Below are 24,215 nucleotides of genomic sequence, written 5' to 3' on the forward strand. Positions count from 1 at the left end.
ACAAATTGTACGTGGAAAGTTAATGTGTCACATTCACTATTTTTCCAATTCACAAAACTCTCCCAAATTATTTGCCAATCATGAGTGGATTCCTAAATTGAAGCATCAAACACATTAATTTTCCAAACTTTACATGTCACTTGTCAACCAAAATCCTGCCACCACTTATTTTAACATATTTTAATACAGTTTTATTGTTTTGATGGGTAATTTTTGTTTGAAAGTATGGGAGAAAACAATTGATGACTGGTATACTATTTATATCACATATATCTCTTAAATGAGAGTTATTGATTGTCCAATTTAGTACCAATCTTAAGATATTCCTATAAAATATAGAACACTCTGATGACATATTCTGATTAACTGAGTGTAATTTCACGTTTACTTTCACTCGAACTGTAACCCGAGCTTAAATGTCCCAACAGCTACATACATTTTCCATTATTCTGCAAATCTCTTCAAACATTCCAAGAAAACACTAAATAACTCCAAAATTAAAGCACCAAAAAGCATTAATTGCCCCAGCTCCATTCAACCCCCTTCACGATGTGCACCACTTCACAAAACCAATCAAAATCTAATTTCCTTTCGTTTTCCATTATTTTAAACACGTCAAAAGTTTTCGGTATAATTCTGCTGTCTGCTAGGTTAAATTCGTTTTGCTCTCACCGGGCCACTCCCGGTCGCACGATCACAGCGGCCGTTTCATTATGTTTGATCGAAAATTCGGTGATTCGTTCGTACGTGTGACACTGGGCCCCCGCCGTCTTTGCCGAAAGTTCGTTGGTCCGGTCCTTTAACATCTTCAAACGATTGGTCATTCATCTGCATTTCCAACTCTGCTATGTGCAACGGTGCCTGTTCGTCTGCTGTCTGATCGTGCTTTTCCACCCGTTTTTTGTGTTTCCACCGTTCCTCCCATTGCTCCCGTTCCTGCTACCCAGACACCAGTCCCGAGCACAAGCGCCAAGCACACAGGGACAGGGATTTTGTTGGCCCGAGTTTCCGTTGTCTGGATTTGAGTTATAGACTCTAAGGACACGCCGCGCCGGACTAAAGCAATATCACACCCTTGGGAATCCGGTTCCGAAATTCCGTCCGAAAGGATAACAATACTGAGCCCGCTCTCAAAACAGCCCTCGCTTAATCCGCTCATCGGAGCGGAGGTGGGGATTTGGAGAGGGTGGATGAGCCAAAGCCCTAGAATATTAGGTATTCTTGCTCGGGAAGGGAAAGGATCAGGAGAGCTGGGTCCGGTGGGTTAGGATATCGATGTGGTTTTGCAAGAACAACACAACCGTACAACGTTAGTTCTCGTGGAGAACGCAAACCAATGACAACAGTGACAGTGTTGAAGGTGTTGTTGGAAGATAAAAAAATGCTCCAAACACTATCAAGGTGTATGCTGGTGCTAAGCAACTTCACTTAAAAGAAGATGTCTGCAACTTGAACAAAAAGGTTTGAGGCATGTTTTTATTCTCTAAGTACTTCAATCGCTGCACAAACTCAATTCAATTCAACCGATCCTTTTTCACCATATTTGGTTGAACAAATCGATGAAATTCACCACTCTGAAGCCAATTCTTACCTAGATTCAAACCGGTTGATGTGTTCGCTTAATTATAGTGTCATATTTCTGATTGACAAACTAATCATACATACATGTTTCTTTGCCACTGAAATTGACTGCTTCCAAGCTTCTGCTTCTCAGCCGAAAAAAAAACCCCGAAGTCCGTCGGATAATCAATCTTTCCTCAAACACCCCCCAGCGGGCGAATATTCCACACACTCAACCTACAACTATTCGTCGAATCTCAACCAACACTGTCTCAACCAATCGTCGAAGGGTGTGGTGGAAGTGTGGTGTGGCCGGTACGCGGTAGTAAGTAGGTTGAGATCCCATCCAACATATGCATAAGAGATGTGTCAATTTCATGTGGACCAAAGTCCCTCGCAAACGTTTGGAGACATAATTCCAATTACGAACGTCCATGCAGTACCAGCAGCAGCAGCAGCAGCAGCAGTTACGTCAGAAACGAATGCTGCACCGAGCGCAACTGACCATCTGCACGGACAGACGGACGGACCGGCGGACACGAAACGACAACCCCCCGGGCACTCCGAGGTACCCTCGGTCCGGGGACGTAGAACGTCAAGAAAATTGTCTTGATTCGACGCCAGACGACCGTCATCGTTGCAGTGTGAATTGATTGTGAAATCCCTTAGCTTTCAATCAAAACCGTCTGCTGCCATGCCGGACGTTTCTTGTTGGCTAAAGGACAGCCAGCCCGCGTCCCAGCCCAACCAGCTTCTCATGGCGTCTAGACCGAGTCGTACGGAAAACGCTTGCAACGACTCTCTCGGGAAGGGAGGGGAGAATGAAGGAGCCGAGAGCCAAGGCAAGAAAAATTTGCTACCGATGGTCTTCAGCGGTACGGAAAATCTTCCACATTTCGCACAAATGCTTCCTGCCCCTGACGCCTTGCGACGACGACGACGACGGCGACGAGCAACGGCCCCGGGAGGAAACTGACCCCAAGCCCGCAGACCCGGTGATGGAAGATGAGTGAAGAGTTGTGTGTGTCTTGTGCTATTTGAAGATTTATTAGAAATGGGAACGGCGATGCAATTTCCAATCCCTGCCCGCCAATTCTCCAAAACCGGGCTGCTGCTGCGCCCGTCGTTCGGTTCGTGGACTGAGAGATGGATGTTTTCGGTGCGGTGCCGCATTCGATCGCACAACCTAGTGCAGTGGTGCGTTTCATGCAAATGACAGTGATTGATACTTTCGTCTTGCTAGCAACTTGCTTTTCCTTTCCTGCCATCGAGCACCGTGCCATGCATGATGGATCTAAGACGCTTAGCGGAGAAGAAAAATAGACGACGCCACGGCCGCCAACGGTGATGTGTTTTGGGGGGGCAGGTTCCAACACTGCCAGGATGATGGGGAAGGAAGTGCCTGTATTGAAGAATTTCTGATATTGATTGAACTAAAATTGAGTAAAGAAAGCATCAACAGCCAGCAGGCCAGTGCCAAGATGCTGCTAATCCTTTTTGTGGACTGATGGACAGTTCGATGCGTCACGGGCTACAAACGAGTTACTCGCTCCCTAACTTAAACAAGCTCTAAAATGTTGTGCGCATGTATCAATTTCCTTTCCAAAATTAATGCTCACCAACCAACAGTTTAAACCTGCTTCATCAAAATTGACTCCCACAACAAAAAAACACGTAAAACTGCATACTGCACATGCTACACACGCGGGGCGCATCGTTCGGCCCCGGCGTCATAATAATAATAATACTTAAACTTTATTTAGCAACATACCGGGCGCCCCGCAGGTGGTTCTGTCGGATGGGGCCTAAAATTTATAATATTCTTGCGTGATTTATGCAACTCTTGAAGCTGTGTGTACCTGCATGTGTGTGTGTTTGTGCTTTGGTGCATGTTTTGTTTTTCTTCACATCCCACACAGACGCTGTATGTTGCGCCTCTCGTGTGTGCCTCTCGGTTGACTCCTTCTTTCCGCGTTTTGGTGCTTGATTCTTGAGCCCGTTGATCGTTACCTCCAAAAAAAAAAAAAATACCCCCAGAACCAGCGGTGAGAGCGGAGTGTAACCATTAAACTTAATTTTGCAGCGTTTTTATCGCACACAAACCATCGCCATTCACACCCACTGGGAGGATGAAATATGTGAGTGATAAAATTGTAATGCTCATATGCTCGCATGGTGCTGCTTTCACGAGTATGTGTATTGTGTGTTGTGTGTTTCGATAAATTATTTCTTAATTTTGAGCCTTTGCTGCGACGTGATGCTTTGCTTTAATTGAATGTGTTTTGGATGAGATTGTGTAGCATTGTGTAGCCGAAAATGCAACTTATTCATTGAAAATATGTTCAATTTTTCCTGCTAAAAACAACATTCCAATATCGCGTTCCAGAAAACATCCAACCGGGATCCTGTTTAACTGCTTCATTAGTAAACTGCTAGCATGGCTAGTCGGTGGCCATCCGTCAGTGGCCGTGGCATTACCCTCCCGTTGCACTGTGGCCGTGGCAAGGAAGAAAGCACTGTGTCACATTATGGTAATACTGACGAGACGGATTATCCTCATGCGGCAGCAAATCACCTTACTAAGCAGATGGACTGTGACAGATTGTTTGCTTCTAACGGTCCCGTCCGTTCGTCCGTCCGGCTGGCTGGCCGGCTGGTTGGCGAGTACTCAGCTTCAGCTCTTCTTGCTTTCCCTTTTTTTTTGCACACACTGACCACACGGCCAAACTATCTGGGTGGATGAAGGGAAAATTGTGAAATTGTGCAACCACCACCATGTGCACCATTGGGCCGGCTCGCTAGGTCAACCATGTAGCAGTGCGCTCGCACCATACCAACCTTAGCCCACGTATGTGGGGTAGCAGGTGAAATGAAAATAAAAGTAGCAGCAGCAATCATTTCCATGCATCGTTACCGTGAGTTGTGAGCGTGAGCTGATGAGCTGTGTGAATAGTTTTCCACTCATCGTTTGTTGTAAAATGTCATTAATCATTAACGTGTTTAGTGGTTTTAATTTAAACTTATTTGTTTTCACTGAATTTTGTACTGCAAATATTTTGAATTCGACAGAATGATTCATTTTATGACAGTTTTCAGTTGTAATTATCTAAAAGTCAATCATTAACTTGTTTAGTGGTTTTAACTCCAACTTATTTGTTTTGACTAGATTTTCTATAGCAAATATTTTGAATTCGACAGAATCCCAAATGACAATCCAGCCTGCTCTCACTATGGCGAGCTCAATGACAGCAGCTTCAATCCATACTGAGAGGCTATCATCGTTTCTTCCTGCGTACTGAGCATGCTTGTTTTTTCCCCTCGCTGAGGCGAGATGATTTTGTTTGTATGGTGAGCAAATCTATCGCCGATGATTGCTCTAATGAGATGATCAAGCAACAGCAGCTCACATGATGAAATCATGATGAGGTCGGATTTTGGAGTGAGTAAACATATCTTCTCCACATCGAGCCGCCATTGTGTTGTGGTTTGAGGAGAACATTGGATCATTAACGAATTGTTTGCATTTGTAAAACGTGCAATAATTGACCGCGGGCTACATTTCTCAATTCTTTTGTTGAAAGAACATATCAAATATCCCAAATCAGTTAAAATATAGTGAAATACTTCACATGACGCACGGTTCGTTGAAGGAAACGTAAAATCATGTGTGGGAAGATGATGAACAACTTCCCGGGACAATCATTCAAGTACTGTCGCTAGGTAAGTGTAAAATACCCAACAAAGTGCTGTTGTCAATATAAAAAAGTTTTTAAATTGCAGAGGGTGATTCTTTCTCCATCACAGGCATCAATAAAAAATGAAGCAGCGTTTGACGATGAAGAAGATACCCGGTTGTGTGATGGCCATTAACCGTTAACGTTGAAAATCAAGAGCAATATTACATGGATTGAAAATACCTAGAGATGATTCGCATCGAGTCGAATTTAAAACGGAAAATAATGGTCCACAAAAGCCATCTAATATAACATGAAAGGCCATGTTTTGGATATTTTTGATTGTTAGCAATGGCGGATTAAGACGAGTGGAGGCCCTAAGCGGTCACACGAAAGTAGAGGCTTGATTGAAGCGTCTAGCAGGGGATTGTATTAAATGTCCTAACCAGAGAAGGATTGAGTAACAATTTTACTTGTGAGCGAGTCGTAGGTGCCTTTTTTGGGGCCCCTGGCCGACACAGATGTTCGACACTTAAACAACTGAATTCGATGGAACACATTAAAACTGAGGGAAATACACATCTAATCAATTACTTAAAAAATAGTATAATTGTATTGATTCGTAATGTATTTTGTAGTTCTGACCTGCATGCATAATTCTAAAACATTCCTATGAATCACAGAAAGGCCTAAAACCTGAAGGCCTGCCTAATAAACTTGAAAAAAAAACACCCGGCAAATAACCCTATAAAAACTAAATAAAATCACGTGCTTTTAATGGTTTGTAGTGTAAATTGAGTGACAGAGCCGGCTGGCCACATGTACATAACATGTGCTGTTTTGCAGTGTTCTTACATCCTCCGTCCTTTGCAAATTCATCCCTGCTTAGAGAGCGTACACTCCTTTTCCACTGCTAGTCACATTGGAATTGCTTCAGTCATTATTTGCACTTGGAGGATTTATACATTCTGTTTTCACAAATTTTCTCCAAATCCTTTTTATTTGTCTAGCCTGGATCCTAAATCAGCAGCTACCATTAAAAAAGAATCAAATTTAGTTTTCACAATTAACGAAAACAAAATTCATTACTTGCACTCTCCATCGTTTACTCTTCATCATCCCTTGTTGTTTCTTGAACACCTAGAAATCATCAAAGGCTACACGATATCATCGTCAATATTTTCACTTGTGCTTGGATCTATTTCTGCTTCAAGATTCGATTCGTCTACTGGTGCCCTTTAAACGTCCAAGATTTCGAAGCCTTCAATGGTTTACAAGTTTAATTGAGCTGTTCTGACTTGATGTACTGTGGATCAAATCCAACCACGGCAGTACAACAAGTCAACAGATGAACTGAATAGAAAGGAAGAGTCAGAGTGTACTAGGGATGTAACGGTGGAAAAAGTGAAAGAGGGGAATACCTTTTTTGCGCCATGACTACCATGACGATGATTGCACTGATTTTCCCCTTCCTTTTTTCTCACATCACACTGCTCATAGTGAGATCGCTTTCGTCTGAAAAGCGGAACGGAAAGCGACTTGCATCAAATGTCAACCCGATTTTCCGTGCTGAAATTGTCATCCGGGAATGATTCATCTTTTGACAGTTTTTAGTTGTGATGATCAAAGTAAGCTTCGATGTATTTTTTTCAAATTGAACGTTATTTCTTTTTAAAAACAACAAAACCAAATCAAATCAAATCATTAAAAAATCTAAACCTATAGGTCACAAAAATTCGTAAAAAAAAAACAGTTAAACAAAAATAGGAATTTGTTGTTAAATTATAAGCCTTTTCAAAACTGTTTCGGTAAATTTTCTCGCTTTGTTTTTCCTTTCCAAGGTCAAACTAATCCAAGGTAAGACAATAATCAAACTTAAAAATGAGAAGTTTTAGTTTTTACCATTTTTCAATTATATTTACATTTAGTATTTGTACTCAGTTGTAAAAAACTGACCAATCTAATAAATGTTTCCTTGCTTCAATATTAACTAATACCACCAAATTAACATCAAGACGAAGATGTGCCTTTTTCAACTGGTTACTATCTATCATCAAACCTCTCTCTTTCTCTCTCTATTAATCAATCGATCCTGATGCTTTGTATTTGCGCACTGTTGACTCCGATGCTTTCCTCAAATACACGCACATTTGCAATCCGTACGACAGATTGCGTCTGCATGTCGTCCCCGTCACTTGCTGACCACTTTACCTGTCAGCTTTCCGGCCTGATTTTAGCCTCCTCCTTCTCCTCCTCCTCCTGCAGCACCGTCATACAACGCAACTGCATGCGAAAGCGGCCGTTTTTATCAGATTCCACCTCTCCGTGTGTATGTGTGCGTGTGTATGTGTATGTTGCTTCCTTTTTCGTACGAGACACCAGGAGAACCACGGTCCTAATTGTCACCGTCACCGAAAGTTGGTACCATGCAATTCCTGTTCCCGCTCCAGTGCCCCTCTCTTGGAGCCGGGCCTGCAAGGACGAGGGTGACACGGACACAGATTCATGGCGGTCGCATGTCAACGGGAGACACATTTCGCTTGGCTTGGCAATTTTTCGTTCGCTTTAGTCCGGTGACACACTCCTGCGAACTTTTCTCCTCACCACCCCGTTTCCTTAATGTGTGACGTTGATGTTTGTCTTTCGTCGTCCGTCCGTCCGTCCGTCCGGCGACACAAGACAAGAAAGGCCCCACTGGAAAATCCATCAAACGACCACTTTGAGGTAAATTGGGATGTCTTACTTTGATTGAGACGCGTGAGGATGATCGGATGAATTGCCGGAATTGGTCAATTGAATCGGTCGGACGGAGTTGGTGCATTGCAGATGCATTCGATTGGCGTGCGGCAGAGAGTAGATCGTATCGCCCCCCTCGGAGGTCCATCTTCTAAGCTCTATAATTCAGCATTCTGTCAATTGTCAAGCCAAAACCGAACGGCTTTTGGGGTCGGAACGGTTGGTTTTTTGGAGCGGGCCGGATGCACTAACCTGCCGTACCGTGTAGTGCGTTCGAGAGTTCGTTCGCATACAGCATACAGCAGGCAGTAGCTGCATGGCTGCCACTGAGGTTTGATAGCTTACATCACGACGTACCCGGTTTGCATGCACAACTACGTTGTTTCCCCGTTTTCTTTCTCCTTTAGGAACGTCCTGTTGGATTGGTTAGTTGGGAAAGCATCAACCACTTCTTCAACCTCCTGCAAAACGGGGAGTTTGTGTTCTTCTTCTCCAGTGTCTTGACCATCAGTGTCGGCCAACCATCTTCTCCGAAAGGCGTGTGTGCATTTGCATTCACTGGCACTGTCAAGCTGCAATGAAAGCAATGGTGGTATTCAAATTGAGTTACAATTATTTACTACCAACTGCAGTTCCAATCAGTATCCTTCGTGTCTGTCTCGGTGTACAAACCCCAGAGCCCGAGCCCGGGGTTTCCTTTTCTGCCTTCTATTAACACGCTTTACCAGGTTGGTGAAACAGTTCCGGCCCACTCACAATGTGACATTTGTCTCAGTTCCTGCTCCCCCCCCCCCCTCGTCATGTGCAATGCTAATCCTTTCCGAGTTCACTTGTCACACGTCATGGCCCTTGCCTGAGTTGTGTGCGAGTCTTCGCTTCCAGTTGCTGTGTGACCTTTGTTGGCAGCCGTTTCTTTTGTTTCTTTGCAATCCCATTTTGCGGGACCCCTTTTTGGGTGACGCATTCAAAGCATTGATCAACTTAAAACTGGCCCCAATTAAAGGCACCCGCCGTGTCGTCTAATGTATTCATCATTCGAATTAACCTCTTATCACTCGTTACTATTACCGAGCTGTTTGCCGGCTCCTGTTAAAGTGCCACCATGCAAAACGGGGTCGATTGCATGCGCCACCTAAATCACTACGCCCTGGCCCTCTCCATAAAGCGTCACCGTCGCCACATCTCGCCAAACGGCAGTCAACAGGGAATGGCTGAGACGAAGAAACCTCTTCCAATTCCTTCCCAATGCAAACCCTCTGCACGATGATTTGCAAGTGAGTAACGGGTTTGGTAAGCGAAAATAAACTACAGCCGAACACGCAAACGGTGGCGGGCTCGATTACAAAAGGGGACGTGTACCAATCCAGGTACCATTTGATACAAGCGCTCACAACCGCGCGAGAAGAACGGAGAGCGGTAGAAGATATTGTTAGCACTGTGAAACTGTTTTACTACCACCCTGTACGCCACCGTTTTGCCATCAACCATGGTCGTAGAGGGTTTTGGTTTTAATTTTCCACCCCACAAAACTTGCCACCCGAGGAAGCATAACTCTGTCTGCGAACAGTCCTTCCCTGCCCGAACACCGTCCCAAAAACCGTACCGACCCGGTGCTGCACATGCTGAAACAATAAATAACAATTTGTGCAAAGGATAAATTTTCTAATTTTGACGTTCATGATGGAGCCCTGTCGACACGCGCGCGCCAAACCCGCATGAAGATGGTAGTACTACAGTGCAGTGTCACTTTCTTCACACCTTCGCTACACCGCTACCGTGCTGTTGTGCTGTTCTGTGCTGTGAAGAGGAGGTGTCTTGGAGGTGTGGTGAAGAAGGTGTCTGACGATGAATCGCAACGTTTTACAGCTGCTAGAGAATAGGCACACTCAAACCCAACGAATCTGAACTCATACCGTACCCCGAAGCCCCAGTGTCCGTGTTCGCCTTATTAGGGGAGGTTATAGAAGATTACGCTCAGCAGTGGGTTTGCTGAGCGGGGAACTTGAGCGCATACTGGAATCAATCATCGTCAAACCGTTGCATTTGAACGCTTTTCAACAAGTCCGACGTCTGCCGGTTGGAAGAAAATGCAAATGAGCAGCCGCTTGGTGGCGGATTGTTTGCATTAGCATAATGATTGTGCAAATGCTTTTGGAGAAGTATTTTGGTGCAACGAAATCGTTAGAGCTGGGTTGTGAAGTACAACTTGGTTCGTTTTTTAAGTAAAATAAAGTAAAAAAATGGCTGTTTATGGAGTATTTAAGGTCATCGATACATTATTCATTGAGTGAACAAACACTGAAGAAGCCATTTCTCCCACTCGCGGTTCATTCATGCGACTCTCCCCTTAATCATTCGTTTGCCTAAACCATCACCCTCGCCAACATTCAATCCCGTTGACTATTGATTGAGCAGTTCCGACGGTGGCCATCAATGGTCATACGGGTTTCATCTTCCATTGCGCTTCCTTTTCTGAACTCCATTCGTGAGGTAAATCGACGGAAAACAGCATTACCGTACCTTTCAACTCCACGGTCTTCCCTCCCCGGTGGTAAGTGGGATGTTATTCACAATGTTGGCACAAAACCTAATAAATGTGCACTACGTATGTGTGTCTTAGGTGGGTGTTAGTTGGACGGGTATTTTGAATCCCTCCCTGCGGTGAGCAGTTTCTCCCTCGAGCAAGAACAAGCTCGCTGGAAGGCAAATTGCAGCGCCCGAAACTGCTCCCCGTTGCATGGCAATGAGGAGAAAGCAAGGTCGAAAGGAAAAGTGTGGATGATTTACAGCATCAGAACCAGAGTGTTCGTTTTTTATCGTTTTTTTTTAAGTTTCACCATTCTACCCTTTCCTAACCCAATCGATTTTAATGGAAAAGGTGACCTGTGCCGATCGCTGGGTTCGAGGAAGCGATGTTGTGCCTAATTGACGTATGATTGCGTTTGATGAATGGACTTTAGGCACATGCAGCAAAGTGTTCGAAAAAAGAGGCATGATTAAAAACAGTGTTTTATGTGTTTGTGAGTTGCATCCACAAATTAGGAAGATACTACCCAAACCTCCCGTGGAGACGCATGGTATAGAATAAAAACAATAATTATTGTAGTTTAACAATACTGCGTGTTTCAGCGGAGCGTTGGTTTAGAGTTTTCTTAAGAATCTATTTTTTATCTGTATATTTCACATTTTGGGATAAATCTCCATATCCTTTCTAGGCTTGAAGAGCAGCAAAACCATGTAACATTAAGACATTATCATACAGAAATAGCAGATTAGTTCCTTCAGATACACTGCGAAGTACATCGAGTTGCAATGATTATTAGCTATTTTTATAGACAACATTGCTGTAAGATCAATTGAGTGCCAATTAAAGAGGGTCGAAATGTTGGACCTTGTTTAACTCCTTCCTAGATCATCCCGAAAAGCAAGTTACAGACAGTTACTTTAAAAATTGATGTTGCACACGAAATCTGTTAAACGCAGAACATCATCAACTTGGTTGTAATACCTTTTAAATACTAAGCAAAAAACAAAAAAAGGGAACGAGAGAAGAAGAGAAATCTTAGAGAGTAAAGGAAGAAAAAAGGAAGAAGAAAATAAAAAAAAACAAGCAAAAAAATGAAGTAATGGCAATGTTTGAATATACTAAATGGAGAGCAGCATTGAGATAAATCGAGACTTTTTGCCCAACAGCAATCAAATACACTAAATACAATGCTATTTGGAGCTGATCAAACATATGGAATCATCATGGACATATGGACATGAACTTGGACATGGAAAAACACGGTGGTTGAATCCTGTGCTGATACGTTCAATTTACAAATTGAATAGCAGTAATTAGCCAACATTCTCGTCCTGGTGATCGGTTCGGTCAGAAGAAAGTGGCCTTTTGTATTTTATAAACTAACCAAGCTCTTATAACGTTCTGGAAACATGTTTTAAATAAAAACAAAGTCCCTATCATTCAGCAATCATTTGATCGATCGTCACACAAGCACTTTCACAACCTTATATTTGTTACAAAATTTCAGCTAAAGCACACACAAAAAAACAAACAAACAAAACCAGGTGTTGCGTTGTCACCGATCGCACCGGATTGATACCTCCGTCCCGTCGACTGGCTATTGCAGGCACTAATAAACGAATGCTAATTTTCGTCCACGCTTCCCGCTGAGCCGGACGCGCCCCAAAGCTGACCGTAACGGACCGTAACAGACCAACCAAGCCGTACCGGACACCAACGACCCCAAGCGTGTCACCAGCGAGCGAATCGCCATCCAAAACACTCTTTGGCGCGAGACAGATCGATACGGTTTCGTTTTGTCGTCGGAAGCATCGAATGGCAAGTGGAAAGATTTACGCCACTGCTCTTCATCTTTATGCCCGGGCGACAAGATGTTTTGCTTTTTTTGTTGTTGTTCGTTTGCTGCCATTTGCCGTGGAATATTCACTCAACGATCGCTACCATACGCTCCATTTCGGTTCGATAGGGGTTTTCGAACTAAATATGCATCAACGCGGTCTCCCGCAACTCCCCGGATCAACCGGAAGGTTGGGATCATAATCGTTACCGTGATTTACGCTGCCCGAATTTAAAGCGATCGAATCAGGTCGGATGAATTTGGGCTTTTCAGCAATAAAAACACGAACCCCCGGCAGTAGGGGTTTGAATTTTTGAACACAACATTTGTTAAAACCTTTCTTCCCTCGCTCTCCCCTTCGCTCTCGCGGAGACGCGCAACGTAACAACAACAACCATCGCCGGTGAGCTACCACTCACGATCACCTTTGATCGTGCGTTTGGCGTGCCCGTGTCTTGGACTGTGCTTGTGTGTGTGTGTGTGTGTTAAATGAAGCGAATACATCTTCTTTGCGTGCCTTTTCAAGTTGTATCTCGCCCCAATGATGATGCCGAAGAAAAAAAAAACCCCGAACCAAAATCTCATCATATTTTCGTAGTCAACAAAGTGAATTCAATAAATCACCAACCATTCCATTAACATTTGCCGTCCAATCCAATCCAACAACGTCTTAATGCCTTGACGACGCCCGGTCCGAGTTGCGATGTAACGAAATCAAACCACGACGAACCCGGCCCCGACATTATGGCCCGTTGGAGAAACTGCTCGCCCGACTGCGAAGGCTAATCGGAATTAATGGAATCGATTATCAATTCGCTAATTATGCAAATAATCCAGCAAAATACGAGCATGTGTGGCTGTGATTGCACGGGTCGTTTCGGCACCCAGGGATGTGTGTAACGAACGAACGAGACACGGCCGAGCGTGGTCGGCATACAATTGGCGCACAACAATCTAGATTACTTATGCAGTGTGGCAGGTTTTTGAAAAGTATCACGCTGATTTTACGATGCTGTTGAACTGTTGCCAATAGGCTGCCCATTGCCTTTTTCGCTGGGGATCATTGTGGGTTTTGTAACAGTTCTTTTCTTTGATTCGTCAAAGAAAAAAAATCGTCGTTTTAAGTACCTCCTGCTTGCCAATACCGCCCAATGGAACAATGTACAACACAACGCCATTTCTCTTACCCTAAGACGCATCCTTTCAATGTGTGTATGAAATCAAGCACTGTGCACACAACCTGTGAAAGCAATCGCAACCATCATCCGCCGTAAGTGCGTTCAATTCGTTTCTACTTAATTACTCTAAACACATCCGCCCGATGAAGTCCGGCACCGAAATCAAATCGACGCCCGATTGGTAAGGCTGGACGGACGGCCAACCGGGCAGCTGGCCCACAAGAGGCTGCATTCAAATTGTGCATTGGATAATTTATTGAGTCTGAGTGCAAGATTTCCGTGTTGCGGATCCGGTCGTGCATCCGTTGTCCGAATGCGCCCGCACTGCGCGACCGCCTTTCGACCGGCCCGGTCGACGGTCTACGACAATTTGATTCCGGTAGCGGATGCTGTACGACGACGACGAAGACCACGACGCCGATGGTACCGGTCGCTTCCCGTGGTACGGGGTTTTGCAATGTCCAGCAGGCCCAGGTCCGGGGGCGGCAGCACCGGCAGCGATGAAGCTGTTCGACATAGTTACGTGATTACCGCTGGGCCTTTGGTGATTAATCTAATTGAAAATCGGGAAGATTTACACGCTGAAAATACTAATTAGACGGTGGAGGCTCTTCCCGGGGCGCCACCACAAGCACAGCATTGCCGCAGTCCGAGATTTATCACGGGCGTGCGATTGACAAGGCAAAGTTGACAATAATTCATGAATTAATTACGAGTTTCCCGTTCGGTTGGGCCGTTTGCTGGCCCGCTTTAACTCCTCCGGGTTTGTGCTTGTGTGTATGTGTGCTCTAATTGTTCGCCTTAGTTCGCATGTTTATAGAGATGCGCAGTATAAATTTAATACTCTTAAAAATAAATGCCATCATCGGACGCGGGGACACGCCAAGACCTTAACAGGTATATTCAAAAGCGATTCTGCTCCTCATTTCAAGCGTCGTAAATTTATCTTTCACCGTTCACTCCCGCTAATTAGGCGTCCCGCGCATAACGCGAAAAACGAGCACCGGGACGCACGCAGGTTTTTGTTATAAAGAAGTCTGCGAACGACCGAAAGGTGAACCCGATTCGCACAAATAAAATTGTTATAAAATTTTACAACGGCGTTACAAATATTTATGACATTTCCCGTTTCCCGTTCCGTCCACCGGCTCGCAACGCTGTGTTATGCTCCGGCAACTTGGCTCCACTTAGAGGAGGAAGATCGAGCGAAGAAGAAAGTGAAACTAGCTTAGCTTTGACGAGAGTTGACATCTTTGGTCGGTGGATTGATCGAGCCCGCCATTGCCCGGTGAAGTGGCTGTGAAAGCCCCCCAAAAGGGAAGGTGGTCGGATTGTTCGAGAGAATAACTGTGTTTCGGCGTGCGCACCGAGGCACTCCACCGGAATCGCGGGGCTAGAAATGCGGTCAACGTACTCGATAATTGTCGGCTTATAAAGAAATTTATGAGCCTTTTCGAGAACTGGATATGAAAAGTGGTGTGTTTGTGTGTGTGTGTGTGTGTTTTTTTTTTGGTTGCTGTACAAGCTTTGTCGTATCTTATAGTGTTGTTTACTCCCTTTCGTCACACCTTTCGTGTGAGTTGTGTGACAACTGTGGGGCAGTATTATTATCACGTCTTACGTCTTTTTTCTTTACATATTGGTAAAAGCGTTAATCGGACTAACGGAAAGCGCAACTTTAAAACTTCTCAAGCAATCACTTTCATTTTATATTCAACAACATTGTTTCCATCCAGAATTGTTCACCGTATGCTTGAAGTTTTTTTTATAATGTATTTTAAATTGATCGAAAATTTTAAATGTCGAAAGCAAAGTAAATTGGTACTGTAAACGGAGCTGCTTTGTGCCAAAAGTAATTTACAGTTCATAATTGCTCCAAAAATGTAAAAATTAATGTATCTCTTTGTAGAACATGAAAAACTAATTCTTCTTCTTCTTCTATTTGGCGTAACGTCCTACGCGGACCTGCCGGCCAATACAAGCTTTCGAGACTTAATTCATTACCACGTAGCCGGATAGTCAATCCATGCTACAGGAGGACGGTCCATTCTGAGCTTGAGCCCATGACGGGCATGTTATTGAGTCGTGAGAAACTAATATCACTATCTAATGATAAAAGTCCACAAAATTTAACGAAAATATGTTTAGTAAAAGATAAATTTTTGCCTTTTCGAATGTGAATTAAATAATGAGGGAAAAGGGAGATCGTAATAATCAATTTATGGAAAAAAATTTAAATTATGTTTCAAATTTAAAAACGTCTATTTTCTGACATTTTTGTCTTAATTTGCAAATTTTTCAATTAATCTTATTGCTTCAAAAAGAAGATAATATTCTTTATTGCAACAATATATTAAACGTTATACATTAAACATGGATCTTCAACAGTTCGAATACATAACAAAACTGGTGAAGGATGTCACTTTCAGTCCAATTAAATAGTACATTTAATTAAAAGTTTATAATAAATTATATTTCTTTGGTAGAAAGATTTTAAAAACAATCACAACTGCTTACAACAAACGAAATCTTTGATAAAATCTCGCTAGCAAATCACTCGCTGTACTAGCTGTAAGGTAACACATCAGCAACAGCAATCGATTGGACCCCATTTGGCATCAGAATTAATGACGATTGCATGTTGCGGAGCACTAAGTAACACACCGTATCGTTGGCCCTTTGGAACACAGACACACACACATACACATACACTAACACACAGCATACCACAACCATTACCTACGTACAATCAATCACCCTTTTCGATTGAAACCGTGCAACAAAACAACGCCAACCGTGGAACCGTGGACGAGTGGACGAGCGCCGAGCAACCTTACCTGCGTAATTTATGCTAGCGTCTGTCAAACGTTCGCTTAAGCCATAAATAATAACATTAATTAATTACCTTTGCCCCCGTGCTGCTGAAGTTATGAGTGAGCAGCGCTGTTCTGTGCTGTGTGTGTATGTGTGTCAAATGCAGTTCCGAAAAGTTGGCCCCATGTTCGCTATTATTTTATCGCTACGAAAGTTCCTACAGTAATTCATCTTCTTATCGATGAAAACGGAGCACATGTTTCTTAATAGTTACAGCATGCATTTACATCACACGATCATCCTTAAGTGCCCCTTTATCAGTGTTGTTATAATACCATTGGGTACGAATTTTCAGCATACAACTAAAATTCCAGCTATCTCATCACTTTACATCACATTATTCCAAATGAGCTAATTGTTGTATCGTGATGGAAGCAATTGCCAGCCAGTACTACTACTGCCCCCTGCAAGGCTGAATTCGATCACGTAACACTTGCAGCACACACACACACAGAGTATCAGGCGCCCCGTCGGCGACTGACCACTGGATCCCGTGTGGCTCATTGTTTCATCCCTAAAAAGAAGTCTCATAAATCTCGGCCTGTTTGTTTACGGAATCGAATGAGTTATTGGGGGAGCCGGGAGTCTTGGTCGAGCAACTGAGAGCGAACATTCCGCGCAAAACTCGCACAAGAACCGACCAGCAGGCGCTGAGGCACAACAGCAGAGTCTAATTATTCTTCACTGGAAATGTAAATAAATACGTAAATCAAATATTGAATTCAACAATTAATTCGACGAAAGCGGGGCGGGATCAACAGCCGAGGTGCAGACATCACAGGCGTCTGGTAACATTGTTGTTACATTTTCCCATTTCATTTTTCTTTCCTTTGCTCATGTACGCAAGAGACCTTTGATAGCATTAAGCATTGAGTTTCCGTTACAGAACAACGATCAGCAGCAATGATTAACTCTCAAAACACCTTTTGAAGTTTGAGAATCACAAAGCCACTGTTGGGCCGTTTGGCTGTAGAAAAAAAAAGAAAGAAAGAAAGAGCTACCGGCACCGGCTACTTCGATGCCCTCACGGTGGCAATGAAGCATAACACTACAAACAACGTGCTCGCTGCGCAACGGGCCGCGCATTAAGCAACGCCGACCGTGTGTCTTCGCGCGGTTACCTTTACACGTTCGGCCGGGATCGCTTGGACCGCCACGGGTGATGAAGTGTTGAGGACACAATGCCAATTGTGCGTCGAACGAACCGTCGTGCTGACTCTGTCGCTCGTTCGACCACCAGCGCGCGGGCATCGTGTGTGGTCGGGCAGGCATTGATGCTGCTGCAGCATTCGTCTGTCTGATGCTGTGCTTGCCCTGCTCAAACACGTTGCCCACTCAACGAACGGACGAACGGACCCATCCTCATCCACCATCACCACCACCTCCGAAGCACGATATTTCCGGCGGCCGCGACGTACGCGCTCTCCTCTGCGATGTAAACATGTCAGAATGTTTGGACTGGACAAAGTGAGCGTGAAGCGCGCGCTCGCTATTGCCTCGGGGATTGTGGCACGCCAAAAGGTGCGAAGAAACCGTTGAAGTGGCAGTGGGCAATTTGCTCTTTGGGAGCAACATTAGACGGCTAGACCGAGATGCACTCCCCTGCCCTCTGCATTGTGCTATATTTACATTGCTCCTCGCTCTGTCGCACTGTCTGCTGATGAGATGGGCCACAGGTTTGATTGGACCACATCGCGAGCTGCGTTGATGGGGGACAAGCCCGTCAATTGTGCGTCTGGCGAGATGAAATAAATACTTGGCGCAATCAATTAAATTTTGCCAAACGTGCCATCAACTAGTACTATCGCAATTTGAAGCCAAAAATATGAGTACAGAGCGTCACTTATGATTGCGGCCTCAAGAAACAGTTCACACTTTCTTCAGGCATATCAATGATAGAGGCAAAACGGGGAACACGTATCTCAGCCCCTCTACACAGCTTCACGTGCTCAAACCCATCCATGCATCTCAATCATCATTCAACGCTGACGTGTAACACATTGTAATTGTACGCTCATTATTCCTTTCACTTACGTCGTCACTTCGTGGCTTTGAGTACATAATTTTAATTGCTGAGTGATTGAGCATTTACTATCCACCGTCAAACAACGTGTTGAGCAGCGCTGCTCGTCTCATCTCATACACGACGTACCTGTTGCCACTTTTGACAGTGGCTTTTGAGGCCGACGTGCCACCTCACGACGGCGTCATTTTCGGTTTGCAAAACAAAAAGAAAAGCCCCGAATGCTTTGACCATTTCAGGATGTAGCTGCCCAAACCCAAACTGGGTAGGCCCCACTTCGATTGCGAGCATAGTTCGATCATGTCCTATCTCTTCTTGTCTAGGTTTCAAATTGCAATAATCGTCCAGCGCGACACGACAGCAGCTTATCGAAAGGAAAGCTGCATTCGTAGATAACTGATGTGACCTGTCGGTCGGTCGGCCGGACGGTCGGTTGCTTGTGCATGATTGACATCGATGGACCGCACTTCACAGCAGTGCCGAATTTCGAGTTTGGTTGGCGCGATTGACATACACGCGAGATATTTACACCGGCACACTTAATCGTGTCACGTATCCATAAACGTGTGCGCCATCGTGGCTCATCTCACGGGCGTCAATCTTCCAAGGGGTGGGATAAGGCTATCTCGAAATGATGATGATGAGTATGATCCGATGTGTGCCAATTGGCGGTATTTTGTGGGTCATATTTCCATGAATGGTTTCAAGGTCTCTTAAAAAAAAGTGGTAAAGAAAATGATCATCTATTGAAAAATATAATAAGTAATCATATTAAACAATACATAGTGGATTCACAAAAAAATGCAGTCCCCGTAGCTTAATCAATAAACAAGTAATGGTCCAAACAATATCAATGTACCTAATGCTGTAAATTAAAGGTATCGCAAAAGTGAGTACGAAGTTCTTCGTTAAATCCTGTAAAAACCCATTGAATAAGACTAAATATGAAAAGTTTTATACATTCCTCTATAGATAATTGAATAATTAATTCAAAATATTATACATTGTGTGAAATTAAAATAGTTTGATGAATTTTATCATAGTTTTGCCAATTTTCAACGATGAAATAATCAGAGTATGGCGATAAAATATAATAAAACATATTAATTTAAGGAAATATATCTTCTTTGATGAACAGTCTGCTCCCGCGATACGCGGTTTGTGCGTTCCCGAGGAATCCGTGTAACTCTAATATCAGCGTAAGTCGAATTTCGCGGTTTTCTGCCAAATACAATTGATCACTCAGTATTTTTTATTCAATTTAGTACTTTTATACACATTATCATTTATTTGATACAACTCGTGTAGAACATTCTGATATTTTTGGCCTTTAAGAGAATTAAATTTATTAGGAAAAATGCAATTTATACTGCATTGTACAATTCTTGAAGTTGTACTGATATGACATTTGGTATGTCAAATTTAGAAAGCCACGTATCTCCGAATCCACGTAAGTCGAGATCCGCGAAACTCGGAATCAGATTGTAGTGTATTTTTGTAAAACTGATTATAACTAATTCTTACTTTACAAACTGCAACTAGTAAATTCAAATTAGAATTTCCCCTAATTATTTTTTGTTTTACTTCAGGACATTTGCTTGATTTTTATCATCGAATAATAATCGATAAACGCTCATTATATTAAAATGCTCTCATATAATAAATTAAAGTAGAAATTTGATAACTTGAAAAAAGTAATTAGTACTGAATTAGAACTTAACTGTAGAATTGTATGCAGAGTTGTTATACATATCAACAACACTTAAATTCTTGTAAAAAAAAAATGGTTTAAAAATGTCAAAGCCAAGCCTACATAGATAGACTCCTTTAGTATTTGTTCTGATCCTTGTCTGGATGGTAGATAGTAGATCCATATCGTTCCGAAAAATGTAATTATCTAAGTGTATCTGAGCCTTACTTAATAAGTTTACCTAATTGCAATAGTCCCTTTATTGTTAGAATGCCAATGTTCTAGAGCAGAAACGTCCCCATGGAATAGAGACTAACGAGATTTGTCTTAAAAAAAAAACAACAGAAAAGTTTAAAAAAACACTCCAACTTTTTCAATTGACACCTTCAAATGGACTGCAAATTTGCCCAGATGTTTATAATTATTGATGCAAACCAATCCATTTCACGATGACATGCTGTTGATAGCTTGTCTCGCGCGTGGTGCTAGCAGGAAACAGCTTAACGCGCCTCACTCCGATGACCAGCCAGCGAGCCAGCCAGTTGTGACACTAAGTACTCCACAAAGGCCGATTTGCAGAGAAAATTTAGCAGCAAATGCAAACCACAACACACACACAGAAACAGCCTCTAGCCAAAGTGCACCTCCACCACACGTACGCTCTTACCCACGCAACGAAAAACACAACCGCGCGCACGCACACGCGCTTCGGGAGGATGAAATATTGTCCGGTTGTGAATAATTGACAAGATAACTCTCAGTCGTATTAGTATCAATCAAATGTTATAGACCGCCCGACGAAACCGTCTGCTTCGCTGGACCACAAGCAGCAGCAGCAGCGGCAACAGCGATATCACGCGAACTCCCAGCACTTCTGACAACCATGGCCAAACCAGCAACCAGCAAGTCTGCAGGCTTTTACACACTTTCGCATCAACCGACCATTCTCGGCCATTTGATGGAGGGTGCCCTCCCTCCCCCCCCCCCTCGGTCCCACCTTCCTCCGTAATAGAGAAATGTTTGGCCTGACAGTATGGCACTTGAGGCTCGGCCACTCGGGCTCGATGATACTTTGGCTGTCTGTTGGGCCATCTATCAAGCTCGCTGGAAGCGTGAATGACAATGACGCTTTCTGACGGTGTGACGATGAGCTCTTCGTGTGTGTGATTCGCGCCTTGTAATCAATATCGCCTACATGGGGCAGTGTCCAGCCGGCTTGGATAGTTCACGCTGGTACTTGTGCTGAGGCTCTTGGGGTTGATGGAGTATGCGCCCCAGCGAAAGGCGTGAAGATTTTGGAAGTCACTTGCAAAAACTAAAAACTTTTTAAACCAACTCTCATGACTTTTCTGAGCAAAAATCACCAAGAAAAGAATCAACAGCTTCTTAAAAATAGGTCCACCTCCTCCTCCTCCGAACAATAGCTAATAATTGTTCTGCCCAAATCTGTTTCGAATCGAAAGTCAATTAGCCACACTTCGCACGAGTAGCGCCGTCGTGGTGAGGTTGACGTTTGCTGTTGTGCCGAGCGCAACATGAAAAATCTATGCTTTCACCCCGTTTCCAGGCGATCACTTCCACCCCCCCAGTGTGACACGCGTTGATTAGTTCCGAACGTCTGCAGGGACGACATTTTCACACTGCGTTAACCTCCACCTCCCATCCTTCCGCAATTCATTCGGTGGGGAGGGAAGCCTTCTACATCGACCACGGGGGCTACCGGTGATTAATTGTGCTCAATTAGGTCGATAGTTTTGGCGTCTTTCTTTCATGCGGACGAACGGACGAACGGTTGCGCTATTCCGCAATACTGCTGCTGCTGCTGCAAACGTGCCCCCAGGGTGGGACAATAAATCAAATTTGTCTAGAACGAAACATTCATCAGTCACCGAAAGAAACATACGTATTTATAGCCCCCCACCTCGAGCCATTCTTGGTTTTCGGTCTGCACGGTAAAGAACCACGTCTCCCATCTCTCTCCCTTGTGGAAGGCGGACGGTATAAAAATGACGAAAAGACGATTGACAACAATCACCGCCTGCCCGTTGCTGTACTTGTTGCCGTCACCAGTGTCGCCGTCATCGTTTTTCGTCGTTGTCATTGAGGCAGCACACCAAGAAGCTTTAAGAAAGGGTCACACGGATCATGGCACGAGGCGAGATCGATGGATCATCCTGCGGCTCGTACGGGCAGCACAGAGAAGAAGCTGGATGTATCATGAGGTTGAGATAAAGATGTGAATGTCTTTCAACCTAGCGGCATGGCTCACAACACTTCCGAGCTCTTTGCTTATAATCGAATCGGTGTTGGGTGCGGCCTGGAGGGAACAGCAACAAAAAAGGCGTCCCGTACAGAGAAGCAAGAATTTCTCCTTCGCAAAGGATGATAAAACTGTGATCATAAGCGCAACTGGAGTGATTGACGATTCCGTGTTTTCCCGTAACACACCGGCAGGGAACCGTGCCATTCGAACCGTGTCACCGTGTGGTCAGATAGATGGCAATCGATTTCCGCGACGCGATTAATGGAAAGACTCCCGGACGTCGTTTCCATCCACCTCTCGCCAACGGTCTTTTACTATCAAGATTGAAGCTACGGCGATGCAGTTTTGCAGTCATTGTCCTGTCCATCATATTTTGTGCTTGCCCGCTTTTGCGTTGGCAGGGGCGTTTGCAATCGGATACGTTCAAATATCATCCGGGACGGGACGGACAGGGGGATTTTCGGGATCTTTACATCATCCTCTAACAGTGCAGCACAGTGATGGATGCATTCAGCTGCTAGTTTAAGCTCCCTTTGAAAGCTCTTAAGTATCCTGTTTACTTGCGCCAAACAAACATTGAAAGGCAGCAAAACAAGCGGATTTTCCTACAGAACAAAGGAAACGATGGAGTTCATCATCATCATCACTCGGGGGTTTAAATTTAAAAAAAAATCCCACCTCACCTTCGCAATTGACGCAATGATGTCATACCAATCAGCCAGCCAGCCAGCCCGGTCTCGGTGCGTAATTCGTTCGTGTGAAAAGCGCCCGGCAATGTCCACTCATCCATCATGTCGCGACGCTTGACCATCAATTTGTCACATGAAAGAATGCTGCGAGTGAGTGAGTGAGTGTTTCTGCTGTGTTTATAAATAATGTAAAATATGTGAACGATGAATAAACCGTATAGTGCCGCGCGATGGTTTATTTATCACCCATAAAACACCTACCTACCTCCTGCTTGGCAGATTGGCCGCGCTGAGACTTTTTTCCGTTCGGTGGTGTCTTCGGGTACATGTATTGCCCATGAGCATGACGTGCACACTCTCCCTGAGATCAGCGGTGTAAATCACAATTTGTCAATCCTGGAATGCATCTCGGCAAAGCCAAACGGACGTGACAGCATCGTCACCGGGTTTTGCCTCAATATTGCTAACCATGTACCAATATATCTTGCCTCTCTCTTGCCCCCCCTTTCATGTACATTTCCCGTACCGTACGACAGCAAGTGAAGAGTTCTCACTTTCACAGCCCTCGCCTGATGACTTCACGCTTTCTTGGACAAGATTAATGGTCCACTAGTGGGAGGTGAGGGATAGATTGCCCAAAAACCACACACATTTTTGAAAAATTCATTTAAAACCTTCAACCTCTTGAAATATTTTTAATAAAATTCATGAAAAAGTATTATCTTTCCATTGAAAATGTCCTCCATTGCTTCCGTGTAGCTATTACTGCCTGCAAATTAGCTTGCAGAAAATGTGGCCCAATAATTCGCACACCTGTAAGTTTGGCGTACACTGCATTAACACTTCCTAATCGATTTCCGAACTGCTTCGTGCAAATAAATTATCACACATTAAAACGTGACATTTTGACCCCGGGACAGGCTCAGCACACCCTTCTCACCACTTCCAACCACCAACGAAAAGCAGGCAAGCAAGCAAGCATAATGCAATGCCGGAACAGAAGCTGTATCACAATTAATGATTCGTTGGGGAATGATTTTACGCATCCAACCGCCCATAATTTAACGTATCAAATAGCGATCGACAGTTCATTGGGTGCCATCAGTTTTCGGGACAGGAGAGATGAACGCTTTACTTCGTACGTGTCCCCATTCCCAATTCCCA

General features: G+C 44.0%; 1 protein-coding gene and 1 long non-coding RNA gene across 2 annotated transcripts in view; both read left to right on the top strand.

Moving 5' to 3' along the window:
- The window catches only part of LOC1279986 (protein tiptop), a 175,856-nt gene that overhangs the window by 62,420 nt on the left and 89,221 nt on the right, over window positions 1–24,215 (top strand). The gene's annotated exons all lie outside the window — the stretch shown is intronic.
- LOC133393885 (uncharacterized) lies at window positions 4,765–5,998 on the top strand. The gene is made up of 2 exons (XR_009766457.1): window positions 4,765–5,280; window positions 5,365–5,998. It is a non-coding gene; the product is annotated as an uncharacterized LOC133393885 (long non-coding RNA).

The sequence above is a fragment of the Anopheles gambiae genome, chromosome 3 (genome assembly GCF_943734735.2).
Source record: "Anopheles gambiae chromosome 3, idAnoGambNW_F1_1, whole genome shotgun sequence".
Lineage (NCBI taxonomy): Eukaryota > Metazoa > Arthropoda > Insecta > Diptera > Culicidae > Anopheles > Anopheles gambiae.